Below are 23,503 nucleotides of genomic sequence, written 5' to 3' on the forward strand. Positions count from 1 at the left end.
AAGAAAGAAAAAGGAAGAAGGGAGAAAGGGAGAAAGAAGGTAAAGGAAGGGAGGTGAAGGATGAAAGGGAAGGAAGAAGGAAGGAAGGAAGGAAGGAAGGAAGGAAGGAAGGAAGGAAGGAAGGAAGGAAGGAAGGAAGGGGAAGGAAAGAAGAAGGGAGGGAGAAAACAAAGGAAGGGAGGAGAGGGATGGAAAGGAAGGAAAGAAAGAAGAAAGGAAGAAGAGAGAGAGAAAGTGAGAGAGAAGGTAAAGGAAGGGAGGTGAGGGATGAAAGAGAAGAAAGGAAGAAGGAAGGAAAAGAGAAGGAAGGAAGGAAGGAAGGAAGGAAGGAAGGAAGGAAGGAAGGAAGGAAGGAAGGAAGGAAGGAAGGAAGGAAGGAAGGAAGGAAGGAAGGAAAGGAGGGAAGGAAAGAAGGAGAGAGGGAGAAAACAAAGAAAGGGAGGAGAGGGATGGAATGGAAGGAAAGAAAGAAAAAGGAAGAAGGGAGAAAGGGAGAAAGAAGGTAAAGGAAGGGAGGTGAAGGATGAAAGGGAAGGAAGAAGGGAGGAAGGAAGGAAGGAAGGAAAGAAGGAAGGAAGGAAGGAAGGAAGGAAGGAAGGAAGGAAGGAAGGAAGGAAGGAAGGAAGGAAGGATGGAAGGAAGGAAAGAAGGAAGGAAGGAAGGAGGAAGGAAGGAAGGAAGGAAGGAAGGAAGGAAGGAAGGAAGGAAGGAAGGAAGGAAGGAAGGAAGGGAGGGAGGGAGGAAGGAAGAAAGGAAGGAAGGAAGGAAGGAAGGAAGGAAGGAAGGAAGGAAGGAAGGAAGGAAGGAAGGAAGGAAGGAAGGAAGGAAGGAAGGAAGGGGAAGAAAGAAGGGATGGAGAAAATAAGGAGAAGGGAGAATGAAGGTAGGGAGGGGTAAGAAAGATTGAAGGAAGAAGGGAAGGAGTAAGGGAAGGAAGGTAAAAATGAAGAAATGAGGAAAGAAAGAAAGGAAGGAAAGGTGAAAGGAGAAAGGAAGGAAGCAAGGAAGGAAAGAAGGAAGGAAAGAAGGAGGGAAGGAAAGAAGAAGGGAGGGAGAAAACAAAGGAAGGGAGGAGAGGGATGGAAAGGAAGGAAAGAAGAAAAAAGGAAGAAAGGAGAGAGAAAGGGAGAGAAAGGTAAAGGAAGGGAGGTGAGGACTGAAAGAGAAGGAAGGAAGGAAGGAAGGAAGGAAGGAAGGAAGGAAGGAAGGAAGGAAGGAAGGAAGGAAGGAAGGAAGGAAGGAAGGGAGGGAGGGAGGAGGGGAGGAGGGAAGGAAAGGAGAGAGGGAGAAAACAAAGAAGGGAGGATAGGGATGGAAAGGAAGGAAAGAAAGAAGAAAGGAAGAAGGGAGAGAGAAAGGGAGAGAGAAGGTAAAGGAAGGGAGGTGAGGGACGAAAGAGAAGAAAGGAAGAAGGAAGGAACCGAAGGAATGAAGGAAGGAAGGAAGGAAGGAAGGAAGGAAGGAAGGAAGGAAGGCAGGAAGAAGGAAGGAAGGAAGGATGGAAGGAAGGAAGGGAAGGAAGGAAGGAAGGAAGGAAGGAAGGAAGGATGGAAGGAAGGGAGGAAGGAGGAAGGAAGAAGGAAGGAAGGAAGGAAGGAAGGAAGGAAGGAAGGGAAGGAAGGAAGGAAGGAAGGAAGGAAGAGGAAGGAAGGAAGGAGGTTGGAAGGAAGGAAGGAAGGAAAGGAAGGAAGGAAGGAAGGAAGGAAGGAAGGACGGAAGGAAGGAAGGAAGGAAGGTTGAGGAAGGAGGGAAGGAAGAAGGAAGGAAGAAGGAAGGAAGGAAGGAAGGAAGGAAGGAAGGAAGGAAGGAAGGAGGAAGGAAGGAAGGAAGGAAGGAAGGAAGGGGAGAAAGAAGAGATGGAGAAAAATAAGGAGAAGGAAGAATGAATGGAGGGAGGGGTTGTAAGTTTGTTGTTTGAAGGAAGGGTTGTGTAGGGAAGGAAGGTAAAATGAAGAATTTGTGGGGAAGAAAGAAGGAAGTAAGAAAGGTGAAAGGAGGAAGGAAGGAAGGAAGGAGGAAGGAAGGAAGGGAAGGAAGGAAGGAAGGAAGGAAGGAAGGAAGGAAGGAAGGAAGGGAAGGAAGGGAAGGAAGGAAGGAGAGGAAATTAAGAAAGGAAGATTATAAAGTAAGCACAGGGCCAGAGAGTGTTAAGATAGCTCTGGAGCACATGAAAGCTCCAGAGGAGGCCCAAACTCTAATTCCCATAAACTCTATCCTTTAAGCACTGACAGGATTGACCCCTGAGCACTGAGTGAGGGATGTGTCCTAAAATACTGCAAGTGTGCCCTGACAAACAAAAAAATAAAGTACATGTTCTTTGAAAATTCAAACACCTTAATTATATTCCTTCTACTGCACATAAGCCAGAATATACATGTATGTATGCAATATACTATGCCAAAGAGCATCAAATAGGTTTTCCATTATTTGAAATTATAAACCATACTGCCTTTAATATTTTTATGTACACATCACTATCACATTAAAGTGGTGGATAAATTTTCCTAATATTTCAAGCAATATTTAGGAAATTTTGATTGAAAATATAGTCTATCTAAAAAACATGAGCCTAATTTGGAGGCCAGAAGGGAAAACATCGCCAAACATATGGGTCAAAGAAGCTATAGCAGAGCTTGAGCAAGACGCTTCTGTGACTACTAAGCATGAATCTCTGGCACATTCATTAAGATGCCAAAAATCAAGCACTGTTTAAGCAGAAGCCAATTTTTCAAGTCACTACAAATCTACTACAAATCACAAAACTCCCAATGACACGCACTGCTTTTCTCTGAAATTGTTTCTCAAATAGATCACTCACTGTTATGTTGTCCAGAGTTAACAATGGAGGCAGTATTCATGTTGTTGTCATTGACAATTACCTTGAGCAACTTAGAAGAAGCCAACTGAAAAAAAAATTCCTTTAAATTAAAGGCAATGAACAGCATGAAATCATGCTACAAGCTGAACAGAGGAACAAACTCCAACGAATTAATGCATAAAACCAAAGAAAAATTTTAAATCCTCAGAGGTTCCAATGGAACAGAACATGGTGAATGAAATTCTAAAAGAATGGAACATAGAATTAAGCAATAAAAAATAAAGGTCAAGCACAATTTACTTTGTTAAATTATACAAGAAATATTTTTGAGCATTACAAATGTAACTGACAAATGAAAATAAATAAATATATCACTAAAATGAAAGACTACCTAAAAATAAGACCATAGTTGGTAATAAGCATAAACATCTGGAAGATCACCATCAAGTTTTCTCTTAAAATGTACTTGAGAGGTATGGAGGGAAATAGAGAAAGCGTTTAAAATATTTTAGCTTTTAAAAAATTGTGTGGAGATTAGATATAGGAGAGTCAATGTTTTCCTAGTACTGCTTTGAAAAGGCGGAGTGAAAGGAGATTAGAAAATTAAAGGAGTAATGGTTGGAAGCCTGCCTCATGAGCTGGGGGAGAAGGCAGCTGGGATAGAGAAGGGATCACTAAGTGAATGATGGCTTGAGGGATCACTCATGATGAGAGATGTGTGCTGAAAGTAGATAAAGGACCAAATATGACGGCTCTCATTGTCTGTATTGCAAACCATAATACCCATAAGTAGAAAGAGAGTAAGAGAGAAATTGTCTGCCATAAAGTCAGGGGGAAGGGGAGGGAAACTGGGAACATTGGTGGTGGAAAATGTACACTTGTGGAGGGATGAATGTTTGATCATTGTATAACGTGGAGGGATGAATGTTTGATCATTGTATAACTGAAACTCAAACACGAAAGCTTTGTAAGTGTAGCTCACAGTGATTCAATAAAAAAGAAAAGAAAAAATGTACATGAAAGATGAAGAATAAAAAAAAGAAAAGTAAAGGAGTAACAGAAGGTACAGGAACCCAAACTGGACTATTGTCTAGAAGGAAAATACTTGAAGGTGATACATTTTGTTATGCTAATTGAAACAATGGCCAAAATTTTTCGCCACCCCTTACTATACTATTTTCCTTTGCAATACGACTTCTTGGGGTATGTGGGTGAAACTCCCAAAGGTGCTCAGGCACCTTCAAGTGCTGGGGATGGAACCCCAGACTTCAGCATGTCCAACCCTCTGAGCTCTCTCCCAGGTCCTGGAATGTGACTTTGAAGCCCCTGACATTGCACAGCGGAATTATTTCCCATGTTTGAATTAGTCTTGGCCTCATGACTTACTGTGGACAATATGATGTGGTGGAATTGACATTGTGCTAAATCCAAACTGTCAGTAGAGGCTTTCCATATTTCTATTCTTGCTAAGAAAAATACCCTGTACTATGTGAACAAGCACAGAATGAAGACCTGGTAGGTGAAAAGTAATACAAAGCAGATACATGGCATTATTGCTTAAACATTTTTGACACCCTGATTAATGATAATTATAAGCAATGAATCAGTGATCAAACAGTTACTCATTTCATTTTAAATTGTTATATATTTAAGGTGTATGTTTTTATTATTTGATAGATATTGAAATAATCACAATAAGGTTAATTAACAACTATATCACCTTGGATTATTACCACCTCTTTTTCCATTTTCTATGTGTCTGTGTGTTGAGAACACTTAAGATATACTTTACTAGAGAATTCCAAGTATACAATAATGTACAATTAACCAATCATGTTTTCCTTTATCTTCAAAATGTATTCATCCTGCATAAGTGATACTTTACATCCTTTGATCAAAATTTCCCTATTTCTCCAACCCCCGAACTTCTAGTAACCACCATTTCACTCTTTAACTCTGAGTTTAACTAATTTTTATGAATTTAGGGTTTTAAATTCTTCAATTGTTTTTTTAAATTTTGGAGCCATACCCACTGTTCTCAGGGGTTATGCCTATCTATTTGGCCAGGAATCACTCTGAACAAAGCTCTGGGGACCATGTACTGTACTGTGGATCAAACACAATCAGGTGCCTAAACACTTAAGGCCAAGTACTTTTATTAAAGAACTATGGGAGAGAAGAAAGCTCCCAAAAGGAAAGCGATAAATTATACATCCTGAATTAGAATGTGCGGAGCCCCAGAATGAACCGCACCCTGTGTTAAACTATTTTAAATTTCATGGATTATTTGTATTTTTTTTTAAGGACTGGAGTGATAGGACTGGTAAGGCGTTTGCCTTGCACGCGGCTAACCCAGTTCGATTCCTCCATCCCTCTCGGAGAGCCAGGCAAGCTACAGAGAGTATCCCATCTTCACCGTAGAGCCTGGCAAGCTACCCATGGCATATTGGATATGCCAAAAACAGTAACAATAAGTCTCACAATGAAAGACGTTACTGGTGCCTGCCCGAGCAAAGTGATGAGCAAAGAGATGACAGTGATACCGTGATACAGTGATTTGTCTTTTTATTTCTAGCTTATATCTCTTTGTATATCTTCTACATTCATCCATGTCCTTGCAAATGGAATTTTTTCTTTTTTTTTCTTTTTTTGCTTTTTTTTGGGTCACACCCGGCTATGCACAGGGGTTATTCCTGGCTTTGCACTCAGGAATTACCCCTGGCGGTGCTCAGGGGACCATATGGGATGCTGGGAATCGAACCCGGGTCGGCCGCATGCAAGGCAAACGCCCTACCCGCTGTGCTATTGCTCCAGACCCGGCATTTTTTCTTTTTTAAGAATAAATAACATTTCATTGTGCTTACACTTGAATACATCCATAATTATGTGTCACACCTTCCTTTTCCAGTCATTCATCGATGGGCTCTTGAATTGCTTCCATCACTGTATCACTGTCATCCTGTTGCTCATTAATTTGTTTGAGCGGGCACCAGTAACATCTCCATTGTGAGACTTGTTACTGTTTTTGGCATATCGAATATGCCACAGGTAGCTTTCCAGGCTCTGCCGTGCGGGCAAGATACTCTTGGTAGCTTACCAGGCTCTCTGAGAGGGGCCGAGGAATCGAACACTGGTTGGCTGCGTGCAAGGCGAATGCCCTACCCGCTGAGCTATCGCTCCAGCCAACTGCTTCCATACCTACACTATTATGAATGAAATGGAAATAATTGTGGTAGCGTAGGTAGCCCTTTGAAACCCTGGTTCTATTTCCTTTGGACACAAAACCAGAAAAGGAATTTCTAGATCATATAATGGTTCTGTTTGTAAATTTTTTTGGTTTGTTTTGGGGCCACAATTACAGGGCTCTGAGCTTAGGGATCACTGCTGGAGGGCTCTGGGGACCCTATGGAGTGGCATGGATCAATTCTAGGTTAGCCACATGCAAGGCAAGCATCCTAACCATTGTACTATGACTCTGACCCGATTTTTAGGAACTTTGAGTTGTTTTCTCTAGTGGCTGTACCAATTCATATGCCCACCAATACTTGTTGCCTTTTAGTTTTTGGATAATAGCCATTAGTTATTCTTATAAAGAGAATAGAGTGATAATTCATTGTGTATTCATTAATTCTATTGCATAATATTGGTCTACAATACTGTAAATGTTTTAGGCAAGTGGGTCTAATTAACTGTGGCAAAGAGTTACTGCAACATTATTGGTAGGCATGGCATAGAAACCTATACTCGTTTTCATTTGCATTTCCCTGATAATGATACATTCTATTACCCATCTTATTATTTGTTTTGTTTTTGCTACTGACTTTTATAAGTTCCTTAAATATTTTGTAAATTGACCCTTTATTAGATATAGAATTTAAAAATATTTTCTCCTATTCCATAGATTGACTTTTCATTCCATTGTTTGCTATGAAGTTTTTCTGTTTAATCTAATTTTATTTGTCTATTAAACTTTTGCTGGCATCATGTGCAAAATATTGTTTCCCAGAAATAAGCTAAGAAGATTTTTCTTATTTTTTACTGATTTTTTGGGGGTTACACCCGGCGATGCAGAGGGGTCACTTCTAGCTCTGCACTCAGGAACAAGCGCTGGCGGTGCTCAGGGGACCATAACGGATGCTGGGAATCGAACCTGTGTCAGCCGCGTGCAAGGCAAATGCCCTACCCGCTGTGCTATGGCTCCAGCCCCTTTTTTTACTGGTTTTTATGGTTCAAATCATACATTTAACTCTTTAAACCATTTTAAATTATTTTTTGGGCTCAAACTGACTCTTCTGAATGCAAATATGCATTTTCTACAATACTATTTATTAAAGAACTGTAATTTCCATATTTTCTGTTGTTTTCACCTTCATTAACAATCAGTTGACTATAAATTTATGGTTTTACTTCTGAACTCTCCACTGTAATTCATGTACAGTATTATACTGTTTTGATTATTGTAGTTTTGGCATATTACTTTTCAAATTTTTATTTTATTTAGTCACTGTGAAATTAGAAAGTCATTTATGATTGGGTTTCATGCATATAGTATTTTAACACTGATCTCCTTACCAGTTCCCATTTCTCTCCACCAATGACCCTCCACATTTGCCTCCCACCCACAAGTCTGCCTTTTTGAGAGGCACTTGTTAAATACATTTTTGCACTGTGGTTTACAGTATTGTTACTAATAGTGTTCTATGCATAACACTACCACCTTTCAGCACCACCCCGTTCTCCAGGCTGAACGCTTTCTTCCACCAGAGTTGTTGCTCCCTTTCTGTCCTATCCTCCTAAGCCCAAGTGGCATGTTTCCTACTGAAGACCAGGTCTCATGTTCATTGTTCCCACTGTGTGTGGGCAATCATTATTCCACCATTACATATCTTTATGTTCCAAATATGAGAGAGACCATTCTGTGTTGCTCTCTTTCCCTCTTATTAACTTCTCTCAGCATAAAGTTAATCCATATAGCAGCAAATTGCATGATTTGCTGCTATATCTTTTCTTATGGCCATCTTTTCTTATGGCCAAGAAATAGTCTGTTGTGTATACGAAACAAAACCAGAAGGAACAAAGCCGGGAGTAACACAACTTAATTTCAAAGTAAAATGCCCTATTCATTGTTGTTTCTTTGTTGTTGTTTCTGCTAAAGATTGATTTTAGAATTTAGGAATTGTAGTGTTCTCATTTTAATTTTAATTTTTAAATTTCTATAAATAGTGCCAGAAGAATTTAATAAAAATTATGTTGAGTCTCTGTGCCACACCAGGCAGCATAACCATTTGAACATTATGAATTACTTTAATCCACTAATGGGTATGCCTTTCCATTTATCTATTTTCTTATTAACTCACTTCAATGTTATATAATTTCAGTGTACAAGTCTTTCTCTTCTTATATTAAGGTTATGCCTAAGTAGAGGTCAGCAATATAGCTAGGCAGTAGACCTCTTTGCTTACATGTGTGAGACCCATGGTTAAATCTCTGGCACTGAAAACTATTTGTTCCTATCTTATTTCTTTGCTGCTATTGTGAATGGGATTGCTTTCTTAATAAATACATTTTTAGAGCTGTACTATGCACAAAATGACAGTGTTTATTTTAATTCTGTAATCTACAAATAATTGAAATCATTTATTAGTTTCAATTTATTGTTTTGGGGCCACACCAGGCTGTGGTCTGGGCTAACTTCTGTCACTTGCTTAGGGACCCCTCAGGGCAGTGCTGACAGGATCATATGCTATACCAGGAAACAAACCTTAGATGGCCTTGTGAAAGTCAAGTGCCCAAACCCTTGTACTATGTCTTTGGTCCCATTTATTAGTTCTACCTGTATATTTTGTTGTTGTATTTTTAAGATTGAAATAGCATTTATGGGTGAAAGATTCACTGGTGGTCAGGTGAAGTGTTCTGCCCTCAAAAGACAGCCAAAAGAGGCAAAGCAAAGCACCTCCACTCTCCATTTGCCCAGATTAATTAGAAGATGGAGAATGTGAAACCACTAAGCACAGGGGATAGATAAAAAAGGAGGGAGACAGCACCAAGCCAGCAATGACAAGCCTGCAGCTTTGGTAGTTTAGGCAGTATGTTTCTAGTCATTGATCCATTTATTTGCTTACTTTTTTGCTTTTGTTGTTCTGCATTGATTTGGGCTCCAATACTTACTATTCCCTTAATACTAATGTTGGATTTTGTTTTTATTTTTCTGGTTCTCAAGCTATGAACATAGATTGTTTATGACATTTTTATTTCTAAATGTAGGCACTGATTACTATAAACTTCCCCTTAGTAGGTGTGTATGATGCATTTTCATTTTCATTTGTCTTGAGATACTATTTAAAATTATATTGTAATTCACTTTTTGATTCAATGTTTGTTAATGAATGTGCTGTTTAATTTAAGCAAACTGTGAGTTTCCTTATGTTTATTGATAATGATATTTAGAGCTATATCAGTGTATAGTTATAATAATTTCAGTTTTCTTATAAGGCATGCTTTTCTGGCCTAACATTGTTCTAGATCATTTTTGTGCATACTTGAGAATAATGTGCATTTTGCTGTTGTTAGAAAGTTCTGTATACATGAGTTATGTTAATTTTGTCTGTAATGTTCCTCAAGTTATCTGTTTATTAGTTTTATGTCTGGGTTTCCTAGCTATTGTTTTAAATCAGATATTGACTATATGAAGCTATATGAAGCTATTATTATTATCATCAGTTTCTGCCTTTATAATGGCCAATATTTTATATATTTTGGTTATCTGGGTCCATATATAATTGTTACATCCACTTACTGAATTTATCCTTTTATTATTACATAATGACCTTCTATGTATCCAGAGACAGTTTTAAGGTCAATAAATAAATATAATCACCTGTGCTTTGTTATGGTTTCCATTTGCAGACATATGTCTCATTCCCTTCACTCTCAGGATTTTGAATTATTTCATTCCATACACTATGTATACAGCTAATTCTCAAATGAATATCTTGTTAACAGCCTAACATTAGATTAAATGTAATTTATACTTTCAGTCATTCTTTAACTTTAAATTGACCTAACATATGCACTTATTTTTATAGATAAGGAAATATTTATTGCTTTGTTTTGTTTTATTTCTCTTAATTGTAATCTTTATTATATGTTTTACTGTACTCTGTATTCTAGAGCTCTTCTCATCAGCATGTAGTTGATTAGTAATTGTTTATGTTACTATCTCTTTGACCCTTGCACTATAATTTTAAGCATTTCTTATTATCTTATCTTTATAAGACAAAGACATGTAAGCAATGTCACTATCTGGGGTTGTGGGGGAAAGTAAGATAAAGAGACATAACTTACATATAAAACTGCAGTTGAGGTTTGCGAATGTGATTTTTTGTGTTTTATATCTTGACACTTATGATAGACAAACAAAAGTATAATTTATACAGATGTGCAGAATAAGTTTGCTTAGACTTTCTCATGAAACATTCGCAGGCTGGAGAGATAGTACAGAGAGAGCATAGGATACTTGCCTTGAGCCTGGCCTACCTAGCTTCGATTCCCTGGTTCCCCATGTCCATCAGGAGTGATCCATGAGTGCAGAGCCAGAAGCTCTGAGCACAGCTGGGTGAGGCCCAATGACAAAATAAATTTACTTCTCTTGAAATTGGCTACATTTTTAGCATTCTTCATTTCTATTTGTAAAGATACAAGTACAACACAAAAATAATTAATATATATTTATCTAACAGTCCTTAAGTAAATAGAGCCAGCACTCAAACTACCTGCAATAAAAACAAACACTTGTTCCCATAAAAATAAAACAATGATGATAACTGTGAAGCAACTGCCTGATATTCTAGTTGACCTATTTATGCCTTACAACTTTGAAGATCCCTGAAGAGGGATGAAAATATTTTTTGCAATTTAATTAGATTATGATGAATAGTGATGGAGATTGTTGGTTTCGGTACATTATACTTTATGCTCTTTTTTGTTCATTCTATTATACAGTTTTGAGGTATCATAGTTTACAATAGTGTTAAAATTATTATTCTTTTATACTTGCAGAGTTTTACAACAATCTCCCAATCAGTGTTCAAGATTGCTCTGCCATTATTTTATGGTCCTTTCCCCTACCCACTCCTTTCCTATTAGTTCCCAATTCTATTGATCATGTATCAGTGGTGATTATTTAATTCTTTTCTTTGTTTTTTTTATTCTCTGCCTATGAAAAATATTATCTGGTATTTATCTTTTACTTGCTGACTCACTTCACTAGCATGACACCCTCCAATTCCATCTAAGCTTCAGAAAGCTGAAAAATCTTTCTCATACCTGAATAATTTTCCATTATATATAAATGGCATAATTTAATTTATAGCAATTTAAAAAATATATAATATGATAGATGAATATTGGACGCTGGAAAATTGAGAGTGAGGAAAGCAATGCTCTCAGTTGAACACCTACGATAGTTTCAAAACACAGCATGGCATAATAAAGTCAGTAGAAAATGTTAAAAAAATTAAGCATAAAATCAGAAGTGAAAAATTGAATTTGAAGCCCTCATTAAGCCAGGAGAAAAGCAATGGTGTCTTAAAATCAATAACATGATTTTTTGGCCTTTTTTTCCTCAAAAAGAATTTTGTCTTTCATGAAAGTAGGTAGTAGCCCATATGTTACCGTCTTCAACATCACACAATGTCATGAGTTTAGTATTTCAAATTTTCACTAAAACCTCCTAGGGTGCCTAGAAAGTAGTATATTTTATAATAGGTCCGGGATATGAAAAGAAGGACACTTACAAAGATGTGAGTTGTAACAACAGGGACAGTGTAAAAGCATGCTCAACTGGTGCGTGACATTTTGAATGTTAAAAAAATAGTTGCTTATAAATGGATGGATATGGAGAGAATCATGCTGAGTGAAATGAGTCAGAAAGGGAGAGAGATAAATAAAATAACTGCTCTCATTTGTGGGATATAAAAATAGCATGAGACATATCCGCGGCCAGGAAAACAGGAGCAAGGAGGACTGTTCCATATTTGGAAGCTTGCCACAATTGGGGTGGGAGGTAGGGAGGGTGAAGGGCCATTAGAATAGAGAAGGGACCAGTATGACAATAATAATTAGAAATGATTGCTCTGGTCAAGAACTGACTGTTGAAACTAGGTAAAGGGATATACATGACAAGTTTTCGGTATCTGTATTGCAAACCACAATGCCCAAAAGGAAAAAGAGAGAGAGGGAGTGAAGTGAGGGAGAGAGAGATAGAGATAGAGAGGGGGGAGGGAGAGAGGGAGGGAGGGAGGAAGGGAGGGGGAGAGAGGGAGGGAGGGAAGGAGGGAGGGAGGGGGAGAGAGGAAGGGAGGGGGTCGGGAGGGAGGGAGAAGAGAAGGGAAGGGAAGGGAAAGTGAGAGGAGAGGAGAGGAGAGGAGAGGAGAGGAGAGGAGAGGAGAGGAGAGGAGAGGAGAGGAGAGGAGAGGAGAGGAGAGGAGAGGAGAGGAGAGGAGAGGAGAGGAGAGGAGAGGAGAGGAGAGGAGAGGAGAGGAGAGGAGAGGAGAGGAGAGGAGAGGAGAGGAGAGGAGAGGAGAGGAGAGGAGAGGAGAGGAGAGGAGAGGAGAGGAGAGGAGAGGAGAGGACAGTGGAGGGAAGTGGAAGGAAGGGGAGAGGAGGGGAGGGGAGAGGAGGGGAGAGAAATGCTTGTCATAGAGTCAGGTGCAAGGGGATAGAGAAATTGAGGACATCGGTGGTGGGAAATGTTCACTGGTGAAAGGATGGGTGTTGAAATCATATATGACTGAAACCCAATCATGAACAACTTTGTAACTGTGTATCTCACTGTGGTTCAATAATAATAAATAAATAAATAAGAAACCATCAATAAGAATTTTCCAGATTAGAGAATTATAAGCTCTGATATCCAAGAGGCCAAAGGGTCCCAGCAAAAATAGACTTAACTAGAAAAACTTCAATACACACTATATTCAAAATGACGAAAGTCCAAAGGTAGAGAGAGGACAGTGAATGCAGCAATATCAATTAAAAAAAAACTTATGTAGAAAGGAAAACCCATAAGATGTACACAAGACCTATCAAATGAAATTCTGCAAGCCAGATTATGGAGGGATATCTGTCACTGTCACTGTCACTGTCATCCCGTTGCTTATCAATTTGCTCAAAGGGGCACCAGTAACATCTCCATTGTGAGACTTGTTGTTACTGTTTTTGGCATATTGAATATACCACAGGTAGCTTGCGGGCGAGATACTCTCGGCACATTGCCGGGCTATCTGAGAGGGGTGGAAGAATCAAACCCAGGTCAGCCACATGCAAGGCGAATGCCCTACCCGCTGCGCTATCAAAAACCAAAAAAAAAAATTTAACTTAAAAAAGTAATTTGGGGGCCAGAGCAATAGTACAGTGTGTGGGGCGTTTGCCTTGCATGCGGCCAACCAGAGTTCTAATCTCCGGCATCCCCCATATGGTTCTCGAAGCGCTTCCAGGAGTAATTCCTGAGTGCAGAGCCAGGAGTAACTCCTGAGCATCGCTTGGTGTGACCCAAAAAAGCAAAAAAATTAGTAATTTGGACTGTCTTAAGCCAATCGAACTGGAATCTTCAACATCTGTCCAACAGCAGTTACTCACAAAGAATGAGACAAATCCATGCAGACTGTCCAACCTTCAAGGTCTCCTGGGCAGCCATAAGTGAGCAAGTGTGTGCACAGGCTTATTGCTATATATTCAATAAGATATTACTCCCACATCTTGATTCCCAAACCATGAGCCATTATTTAAGTTGATAGAGACATAAAGAACAGTTAGTAAGCACATCAACATTCATGGAGAGCAGAGACTGGGTATTTCACAGCCAATCAGTAGATTCCCTAAAGTATAGAACAAAGATGCAACAGCTTCCTATTCTGTTTTTGTCTGTTTCCTCTACATCAAGAAGACCCTAAACTGATTTTTCTATTCTTTCCTGAGAATATTTTTGCTTTCCCTGCAATCTATTTTATTCTTTCCTGAGCGCATGTATGCTGCCTGTATATATTCTAAGACCTATGCTTTTTTGCCCAAAAGACATTCCTAACTTTGGCGATAGTTTATGTTCGGGGGACAATCTCCCACAATCGTCCCCTAGAACCAGAGAAGTCTAGGAAGGTCTAAATCTGTGATGCTGATCAAAGGGACCAAAATGTGAGCCAAAGCAATTCGTATAAAATGCATATATGATTTGCAATCCTGCTACAAATTCTGTATCAACACCATCTAAATCTGGGTTTTAAATCAAATGTTTTTTTGCTTCTTTAGCTACAAGGAAATTGGCAGCAAATATTACAGGAGAAAATACTCATTTTTCAAATTGGTTATGAACACAGGACCTTTTGATGATGAATTTGATTCAAAATGGATGATATAAAATGGAAGAACATATATTAAGTTCTTTTTGAATAATGATAAGACCTACATATAAAAAGGTACAATACAGCAGTGAGTTTAGATATTCCAGGAACCCACCTTATGTAGACATTTATATGTTCCCAGGTATTCTAAGTACCCATTAAAAGCTTTAAAACTTAAATGTTTCTGCTCACTGAAGATGCATGTCTGCTCAATGAAACATAATAACAGCAAAAGAATAATTTTCTGCTACAGTAGATACCTAGAATCTTTGATATTGGATAGAACTCTGAAGAAATGTAGAGAAAGAATAAAACACAAGGATAATGAGGGTAAAGGAAGGAGCAAATGCTGTTTTATTAAGAAATTAAGAAACCAAACTTACTAGAGTAGGCAGTCTATGGGAGAATAGAAATAGTTATATAGGTAAGGGCATAGAGAACTTAGGTGTTAAGTACAAAAGTTAGTGTTTAATGAGGAATTGAATAAAATGTAGAAAAAATATTTTAAGGAGATGCTTTGGTATCAATAAATGGATTTGGTATCAATAAATGCAGTGGAGTAGTGAGGAATTGAAAGATTGGAAGGAGGCTCTCAAATCTAGATGATGAGGGACAGATCAAGAAAGGGACCACCAAGTAAAGGGTGTTAGGAGGGCCCATTTGGGATGGGAGATGCGGGCTGAAAGTAGACTATAGACCGAACATGATGGCCACTTAATACTTCTACTGTAAATCACAACATCCAAAATGAGAGAGAGAGCAAAAGGGAATGCCCTGCCACAGAGGTGGGGTGGGGTGGGGCGAGGACAGGGTGGGGATGCTGGGAGGGTTGAAGGGACCATTGGTGGACACTGGTGAAGGGATGGGCACTCGACCATTGTATGACTGAAACGCAAGCATGAAAGTTTGTAAGTCTGTAACTGTACCTCATGGTGATTCTCTAATAAAAAAAATTTTTTAAAAGAAAGTGACACTGGAAGAGAATGGCACGTACTGATCATATTTAGAAGTATATCTCTGGAGGGCCGGAGCGATAGCACAGCAGGTAGGGCTTTTGCCTTGCACGCGGCTGACCTGGGTTTGATCCCCACCACCCCATATGGTTCCCCAGGCACCGCCAGGAGTAAATCCTGAGTGCATAGCCAGGAGTAATCTCTGAGAATCGCTGGGTGTGACCCAAAAAGAAAAAAAAGAAGTATATCTCTGGCTTCATTTTTTAGTAAAAAGATACTATATTCTAACTTTAAAAGTTGTATCAATTTGAGGGGCTGGAGTGATAGTATAGCGGGTAGGGTGTTTGCCTTGCACGCAGCCAACCCTGGTTCAATTCCCAGCATCCCTTATGGTCCCTCAAGCACCGCCAGGAGTAATTCCTGAGTGGAAAGCCAGGAATATGCCCTGTGCCTCTCCGGGTGTTATCCAAAAAGAAAAAAAGATGTGGTATCAATTTGAAAGTATTAAAAAGTTATATATGTGTATACATCTACACACCAGTGAAACAGCAATTAAAATAGAGATGTATTTTAAACACGATCACAATGGGAGATAGGAGGACATATTTGTTGAAAAACCAAGCAGAAAGAGATAAAATAATAAAGTAATATAAAATTAATAGATATATCAGTTGTGTAGAGTGTGGCATAGGTAAATATCTAAACTACAAAATCAACAACGCTGTAAGCAGCAAACCTAAACTACAATAACAAAACTACAAATGTGCTTGTCAAGAAAGCAGATTAGAGGGGAGATGGGAATCTGGGGACCTTGGTGAACGGAAGTTAACACTGATCGTGAGATTGGTATTGGAACAATATATTCCTGAAACTCTACTAAAAGCAACTTCGTAAATCACTGTGCCTTAATTAAAAATTTAATAGATATTACTGAAGCGAGACATGTCTTTTATAAAAGTTTTTCTGGAAAGTTATATTAATTGTACTTATATCATTTACATTAAATTATTTACTTCTGAATATGACATATGAATTATGCAGTCCATTTTATTTTGTTTCCATACTGACACACCTGGTAATGGCAATTTTTTGACATTGTTATTGTTGGTAATGGTTATTTTTTCTTCTTGTAAAAAATAAAGCAGTATAGGGCCGGAGTGATATTACAGCAGGTAGGGCATTTGCCTTGCATGCAGCCGACCTGAGTTCAATCCCCGGCATCCCATATGGTCCCCCAAGCACCACCAGGAGTAAGTACTGAGTGCAGAGCCAGCAGTAATCCCTGAGCAATGCTGGGTGTGACCCAGAAAGAAAAAATATGTATAATAATAAAGCAGAATAAACATCTATATTTTAATATATGCTATGGTGACAATACTTAAGATGTACAAGTTTAGTTATCTATTAGCCTTAAAGTAGGTTTTATGAAAAGCTATTTTAATTCCCATATTCTCAAATAGTAGTAACTTCACTTTGTGCAGAGCAATATAATTTATGTAGATAAATTGAGTTCATTTAGAATTTAATTGTGGGAGTGCCCTCTGAAGACAGCAAAACTTTGCACATGTTTTATATTGAGATTTATGTAGTAAAATCTCAATTATGAATCAAAAGGGAGAAATTCTGAGATGGAGTAAAAATGTTTCATCATAGGGCAGAGACACAGAACAGTGGTTGAGATATTTACCTTGTATAGTCAACTCCAGTTTGAAACCTGACCCTGCATATCATACCCCAGAACCACCAGGATAATCCCTGAGCACAGTCAGAAATAAGCCCTGTACACAGCTGGGTGTGGCCCCAAATACCCTCTTTCACCCAAGCATCCATCATGTGCTGTTTTGCAAAGATACATTTAAAACACAGGAAAGTTAAAAATGCTGAAATGGGTTGAGACCAGATAGACAGTACAGGGGTTAAGGAACCTACTTTGCATGTGGCTGACCCCATTTCGACTCCCAGCACTACGTTTCATGCTCTGAGGACCTCCAGGAGTGACCCCTGAGCACAGAGACAGGAACAGTCCCTGAGGACTGTCAGGCATAGCCCTCCCCCTAAAGAAATATTACAATAGGTAAAGACACACCAGACAAATGCTACGAAAAATCAGGAAGGGATGGAAACAAATTTCAAGGCAAAAACCAATGAATGGTTCAAAGAAGTTATCTTTATATTGTTAATTAATATAAACCAATAAGACAATCACGAAATTGAACGCACTAAAAATTTCAAATATGTAAATCTTAAACAAATTAGAAGTCCTGGATTATGATAAAATAGTAAAGTGAAAGATTTTACATACATTTATCAACAAATTATTTAGATAAAGCAAATGAAATGGGAAATCTAAATAGCGGTTAACACGTTTTATTTCATAGAAATATTATATTATAAAGCACCCAACCAAAAATAAAATGCATTTGCTTCGAAAGTTTTGTGGAGTATTTATAAAAACGTATTACATCAGGACACAAAGAAAGTATTCCAAAATGCTTAACTTATACAGATATATTTTCCATTCATGAGACATTGTAAGAGAAGGAGGAAAAGGAACAAAATCAGAACAATGAACTCCTGACCACTTTGAAATCTTTGATTGGAAAGAAAAATAGTGTTCAGGATATGGCTTAAGTAATAGAGAACATGCCTAGCAAATCCAAGACACTGAGTTCAATCTCCTGTACTGCACGGCCCCCAGCATCACTTCATGTGTCCCCTATAAAAAAAAAGAAAACTAACTATAGATGAAGTGATTTTTAACAAACTTACATAGAACTATGGAGTATAGTTATGGTGGTCATACATGCATGCAGAGAATTTTTTTTAATTTTGTATCACACCCGGCAATGCTCAAGAGTTACTCCTGGCTCTACACTCAGGAATTACTCCTGGCAATGTCGGGGGACCATATGGGATGCTGGGAATCGAACCCGAGTCAGCCACGTGCAAAGCAAACACCCTACCCACTGTACTATATCGCTCCAGCCCCACATGCAGAGAAAATTTTACAATTTAAATATATTAAATATAAAACAAGAAAGATTGAAAAAGAAATTGAGCATTTACCAAAATAATACAGAAATAAGTTAAATAAAATCCAAGTATTTCTAGAAAGGGAATTAATAAATGCAGAAAGTAATCTTAAAATAACATGCTCTAATAGTGGGCAGAAAGTAAACCATACAAACCTATGGAAAGTCCTATTAAGGCAAAAGGGAGTATAAACACATATAAACAAATTAAGACACGTGGGAAAATATTATGTCCAACTTCCAATCAACACATTTGAAAATACAGAGTAAATGAAATTTTACAGAAAAATTGACTAAGCTCGCCCAAATAGAAGTGGCAAACTTAAATATACTAATTATCAAGTTCATTTAAATGGGACTTATGTTTCTACCCTTCCTTTCACCAATCACCAAGACAAAAATGGTTTTATGAGTGACAGTTACTAACTGTTCAAGGAACAGTTTATGTCTAACTTACTTTTTCTATAAATAAGAGGAGGGATGTCAAGTTCATTGTGAGGGTAACACAATTGTGATTATCAAATGAGGAAAAGGACTTCACACAAAGGAAGACAATAAATGAGCATTTCCCAGCAAATGTACCTTGGCATATCTGTGACCCAAGGATGAGTGTTAAGAGTATTTTAAATTAGGTCCTAACACCTTGAGGGCAGACAAGTAGAGTGTAGGAAGCCAATTGTCTCTAAGAGGAGTCATTTGTCCATTTGATGTGTAAAAGCTAAGGAAGCAATTTCTCTAGCCACTTGTTATATACTAATTGAAACATCTACGTAGCTAAATCATCACTATCACATCAGTCTTATTCCAAACACGAAATACCACCGCATTACTATTAAATTTATTTGTATAACTACATTAATGGATTAAAAACATTAGCTATATTTTTACCTTGATAGATGTTCCCCTGAGTAGATGTTTTCCCAAAAAAGCATTTAAAATATTCTCTGTCTATTTCTGAGAAAATTATAAACATCTACATAGTTAAATCACCACTATCAGACCATCTTATTCAAAAAATGAAATATCACCTCATTATTATTAAATCTATTAGTATAACTACATTAATGGTTTAAAGACATTAGCCATATTTTACCTCGGTTGATGTTCCCCTGAGTAGATGTTTTTCCAAAAAAGCATTTAAAACATTCTCTATTTCTGACAAAATTATGCATCAATCAGGAATCAGAACGAGAAAGTTATCTCCATAACTTGAAAGAGATTATTAAACAATGGTAATCATCAATTATAGTGAAATAATGAGGCATTTCTATTAAAATTAAAAAGTAGATTATCCCTGACCTTTTCTTAATCTCTGACCTTTTTTAAAATACAAATATGCATACCCTAGAAGCCAAAAAATCTTTACCAATGTGCTAAAAGGCAAAAAAAAGGATACTAACCTTAACAAGAAAAAATACAAAACTTTTCATTATTTACAGGAGCCATGATTGTGTACCTAAGAATTCAAGATAAAAAAAACTGGACAAACAGCAGAGTTACAAACAGAATGTAATACTATGGCTTAATACACTAGATAATTACAAAATTCCATGTCATAAATATGTCAATTCTTGACACATTTCTCAAAGATCCCGAGAATCTTCCTGGTACTTTTGAAAAGAAGTCGGTTAACTCATAATAAAACTCTTCTAGAAATCAAAAATATCAATGGATAACCAAGTAGATTCTGAAAAGACATTAGAGAAAGGAGAAGGTCCTAATTAGATTTCAAAAGACAAAACAAAGCTATGTTTCAGTAAACTAGTGAGGCACCGGATCATCAATAAAAATCAAACTAAAAAGAAATATTAAAAGCTCACTCCGAACTAGAGCAAGGCTCTTGACTTGCACACATCAAGCCAGGGCTCAATCTCTGGCACGTCTTACGGTCCCCCAAGCCCCACCAGGACCGTCCCTTAAGTGCAAAGTCAGAAATATGCCCTGAGCACCAGAGGCTGTGACCCTAAAACAAAACAAAAAAAACCCTAAGAAGCTCAACCATATTGTTCATGATAAAAAAGGGAATTTCACTGGGCAACTCAGAGAAGGGAACACCAAGTAAAATGTGGTTGGAGGTCATGTGGGGGAAGGGTGATGCATGCCGAATATAGACTAGAGACTGAACACAATGGCCACTCAACACCTTTATTGCAAACCACCACACCTAATCAGAGAGAGAGATCAAAAGGGCCATAGAGGCAGTGTGGGGTGGGGGGAGACGGGACTGGGGAGGGTGGGAGGGATGTTGGGTTTACTGGTGGTGAATGGGCACTGGTGAAGGGATGGGTTATCGAACTTTGTATGGGGGAAACATGAACACAAAAATGTATAAATCTGTAACTGTACCCTCACGTTGATTCACTAATTAAAAATAAATAATTTCTTTTTAAAAATAAATAAATAAATAAAAATAAAAAAGGGAATTCAAAGCTGTGTGTAGTACAATACAGTAAGTTAGAAAAGCAAGTTAGCACTTCTAAAAGAAATAAACTTAATTCCGTGTTTTCCACTACACACAGGCACAAACACACACACACATGGACACACGCACACACGCATACACACTATATGAATAAAGAGCCCTAAACAATAAAAATATATATAATATTAGAAGAAAAGAGAGGTGAGTATGGTTATAATCTTGGTATATAGAAGTCTACTCTAAGTATGGGAAGAGTTAAGAAACACAGAAAGATTTAAGTGTTTGCTATAAACAGAATATCTGGAACAGATTTATCATAAGTAAACATTTCTTGGTCCCTTCTCTCCCCCCTTTCCTCATTTGCCGTTGTTAATATCACTGATAACATACAAGGGATTCCACACACGCCCTGGCTGTGACACTCACATGTTTTAATTGTGAGAACAACCAGTGGATGCACACCAAGTTTCGGTTCTCACACACTTGGCCACCAATGAGGCCACGTGAAGTCTTCACTGTGTTACTGGTGGTGCTTGCACACATACTCATCAGGACTCACACTCAGTTGAAAACATACAAATTCTGGTTGCAGCACTCACTGGAGTTAAGCGGGACTCCCACACGGACTTGCCAGGATTGCACTTCCTGGTCATGGTATTCACACTTCTTTTTATTATGGTATTTGAGGGAGGGGGTCACATCCCGTTCTGTGGTTTTCACACACATGTGGCTGTGATGTGATTTCGTCAGAAATCCCTTAGGGTAGCAGGGGCCGCAAACAGCATAACTGCCGGGCTCTGACATCAGGCCTGCCAGGATTGCACTTAGCACTTGTGGATCATGGTGGATTCAAACTCATGAACAATCACTTACAAAGCAGGAACTCTAAGCCACTGTGCTATTTCTAGCCCCATAAACATACTTATATAAAGAAAAATGGCTGATACTTGCACTATACAGGAGACAGAAGAACACCAGCTCTAATATCCAGAGGTCTCCTACAAATCAGGAAGGGAACAAGACAAATGAGTCAACAGGAAAATAGCAATGGACACGGATGGAAATCTCCAACAGAAGTATAAAGGGCCAATGATTATAGTAAAAGGTGCTTAACTTTATGTGTGATAAAGGAAAACTGATTTACAGAAATGAGATAATATATTTTCCATAATGCGACACTTATTTTAAATGACAAATGTCCAAGAGGCATCAAAGTCTTTGGCCATTATACTTCTGAGATAGTTGCCTATAGGAATACTTCTAAACATGCAAAAGGGAAATTTGAAATGCTTTAATAGCATTATGTGACAGCAAAGATCTAAAGTTATGAAAAGACCCTGAATAAATTACATAATATATCCTATTATTGAATTTCTGTTACAAGAAAGGCTTTCTATTGGGAGGTGAAGAAGGGGAAGAAAACTAAAATTTTATGTATAGGACAATGTTTTGTAAAGCACACAAGAATATATACACATAAACAGGAAAAGCAAACAAGAGATACCAAGTAAACAATCAAAGTTCTCTTTGGGCAATGCAACCAGGAGATATTTTCATTCACATGTTATATATTACTGTATTTTTATTACTTTTATAAAAAGAATATATTGTTCTTCTGACAGAAATGAGAGTTCACCCTAAGAAACTGAAAAAAAAATCTGATATCTTGATAAAAGGACCAGCAATATTAAATCTTAGCATACAGAGGCAATTATTGTCAATATATGCATTTTAACCTATTTCAGATATAACTCTAGGTAATTTGGGGCTTGCATTTTATTAATACAGAATTGTATTTTCCTATAGGAAATTTATATCCAGCCACAAGAGAACTTAAGTAAATGTATTAAAGTAAATGTATTCCCACCAAACAGAGATAATTATCATTAAACATGAGTGGCCAGAATTATATTATGAGTAATCTATGTATATTCATAGATAGGGCACTATTGCTCATTGATTCATGCATAGAGCTCTTATTTTTACCCATTGACCAGAGAGATAGCCCAGCAGGTAGGGCGTTTGGCCTGCACGCAGCCGACCTGGATTCGATTCCTCGATCCCTCTCAGGGAGCCTCGAAAGCTACCGAGAGTATCCCGTCCGAACGGCAGAGCCTGGCAAGCTACCCCTGGCGTATTTGATATGCCAAAAATAATAACAACAAGTCTCACAATGGAGATGTTACTGGTGCCTGCTCGAAAGAATCAATGAACAACGGGAGGACAGTGCTACAGTACTATAATCATGTAACTATTAATCCAAGATGTTTCTGATTATGTAATGAAAACTACTTAACATTATCCATTAAACCTAAGTGCTAGGATACTGAAAACAACTTCAATCTACTTCTAGATCCTCTCCTATTCTTAAAACCTTACCTTAACACCAGTGACCATTGCCCTGAATTTTAAAAAAAAATTTCAGTTGCCCTGAATTTTTAATTGGTATTCTTAGTCATTTTATAAAACTATCTTACATATGTATGTTTATTTTAGCATGCTTTTTAATAATATAAAATAGTAGTATTATACATGGACTTCTGAAACTTGGTAGAAATAAAATCTACCCATATATTCATGTTTAATTGTATCATTTTTAACTTCACCTCTGCATAATATTCTATTGTTTAAATACACATGATATAGCCCTTTTCCTTTGGGGACTTTCACTGACATGTTAGTATATAATCTTTTGTTGGTTTTTTTTCTGATAAGTGTATATACTCTCCTATGTACCAAATATGAATATTTCATGGGAATTGTTTCTTTCACTAATGGGATATTATGAACCTATATATCCATCAGTAAATATTCTTCTGGGGTATAAATTGTAATTGGCTGCAGATATTCCATCTTGTAGTTATAAAATACAATCTTATTTA

General features: G+C 37.7%; 1 protein-coding gene across 8 annotated transcripts in view; it reads right to left on the reverse strand.

The window, feature by feature from the left end:
* The window catches only part of LOC101543559 (melanoma-associated antigen 10-like), a 176,612-nt gene that overhangs the window by 78,491 nt on the left and 74,618 nt on the right, over nt 1-23,503 (reverse strand). For 2 of the 8 annotated variants that reach the window (XR_008627352.1, XR_008627356.1), the window contains one exon: nt 17,315-21,619. The exons of 4 other annotated variants lie outside the window; for them this stretch is intronic. The gene's annotated coding sequence lies outside the window, so the exon portion shown is untranslated. Of the gene's footprint in view, nt 1-17,314; nt 21,620-23,503 lie in introns of those variants that run through there. 2 more of the 8 variants (XR_008627355.1, XR_008627353.1) reach the window with 2 other exon arrangements.

The sequence above is a fragment of the Sorex araneus genome, chromosome X (assembly GCF_027595985.1).
Source record: "Sorex araneus isolate mSorAra2 chromosome X, mSorAra2.pri, whole genome shotgun sequence".
NCBI lineage: Eukaryota > Metazoa > Chordata > Mammalia > Eulipotyphla > Soricidae > Sorex > Sorex araneus.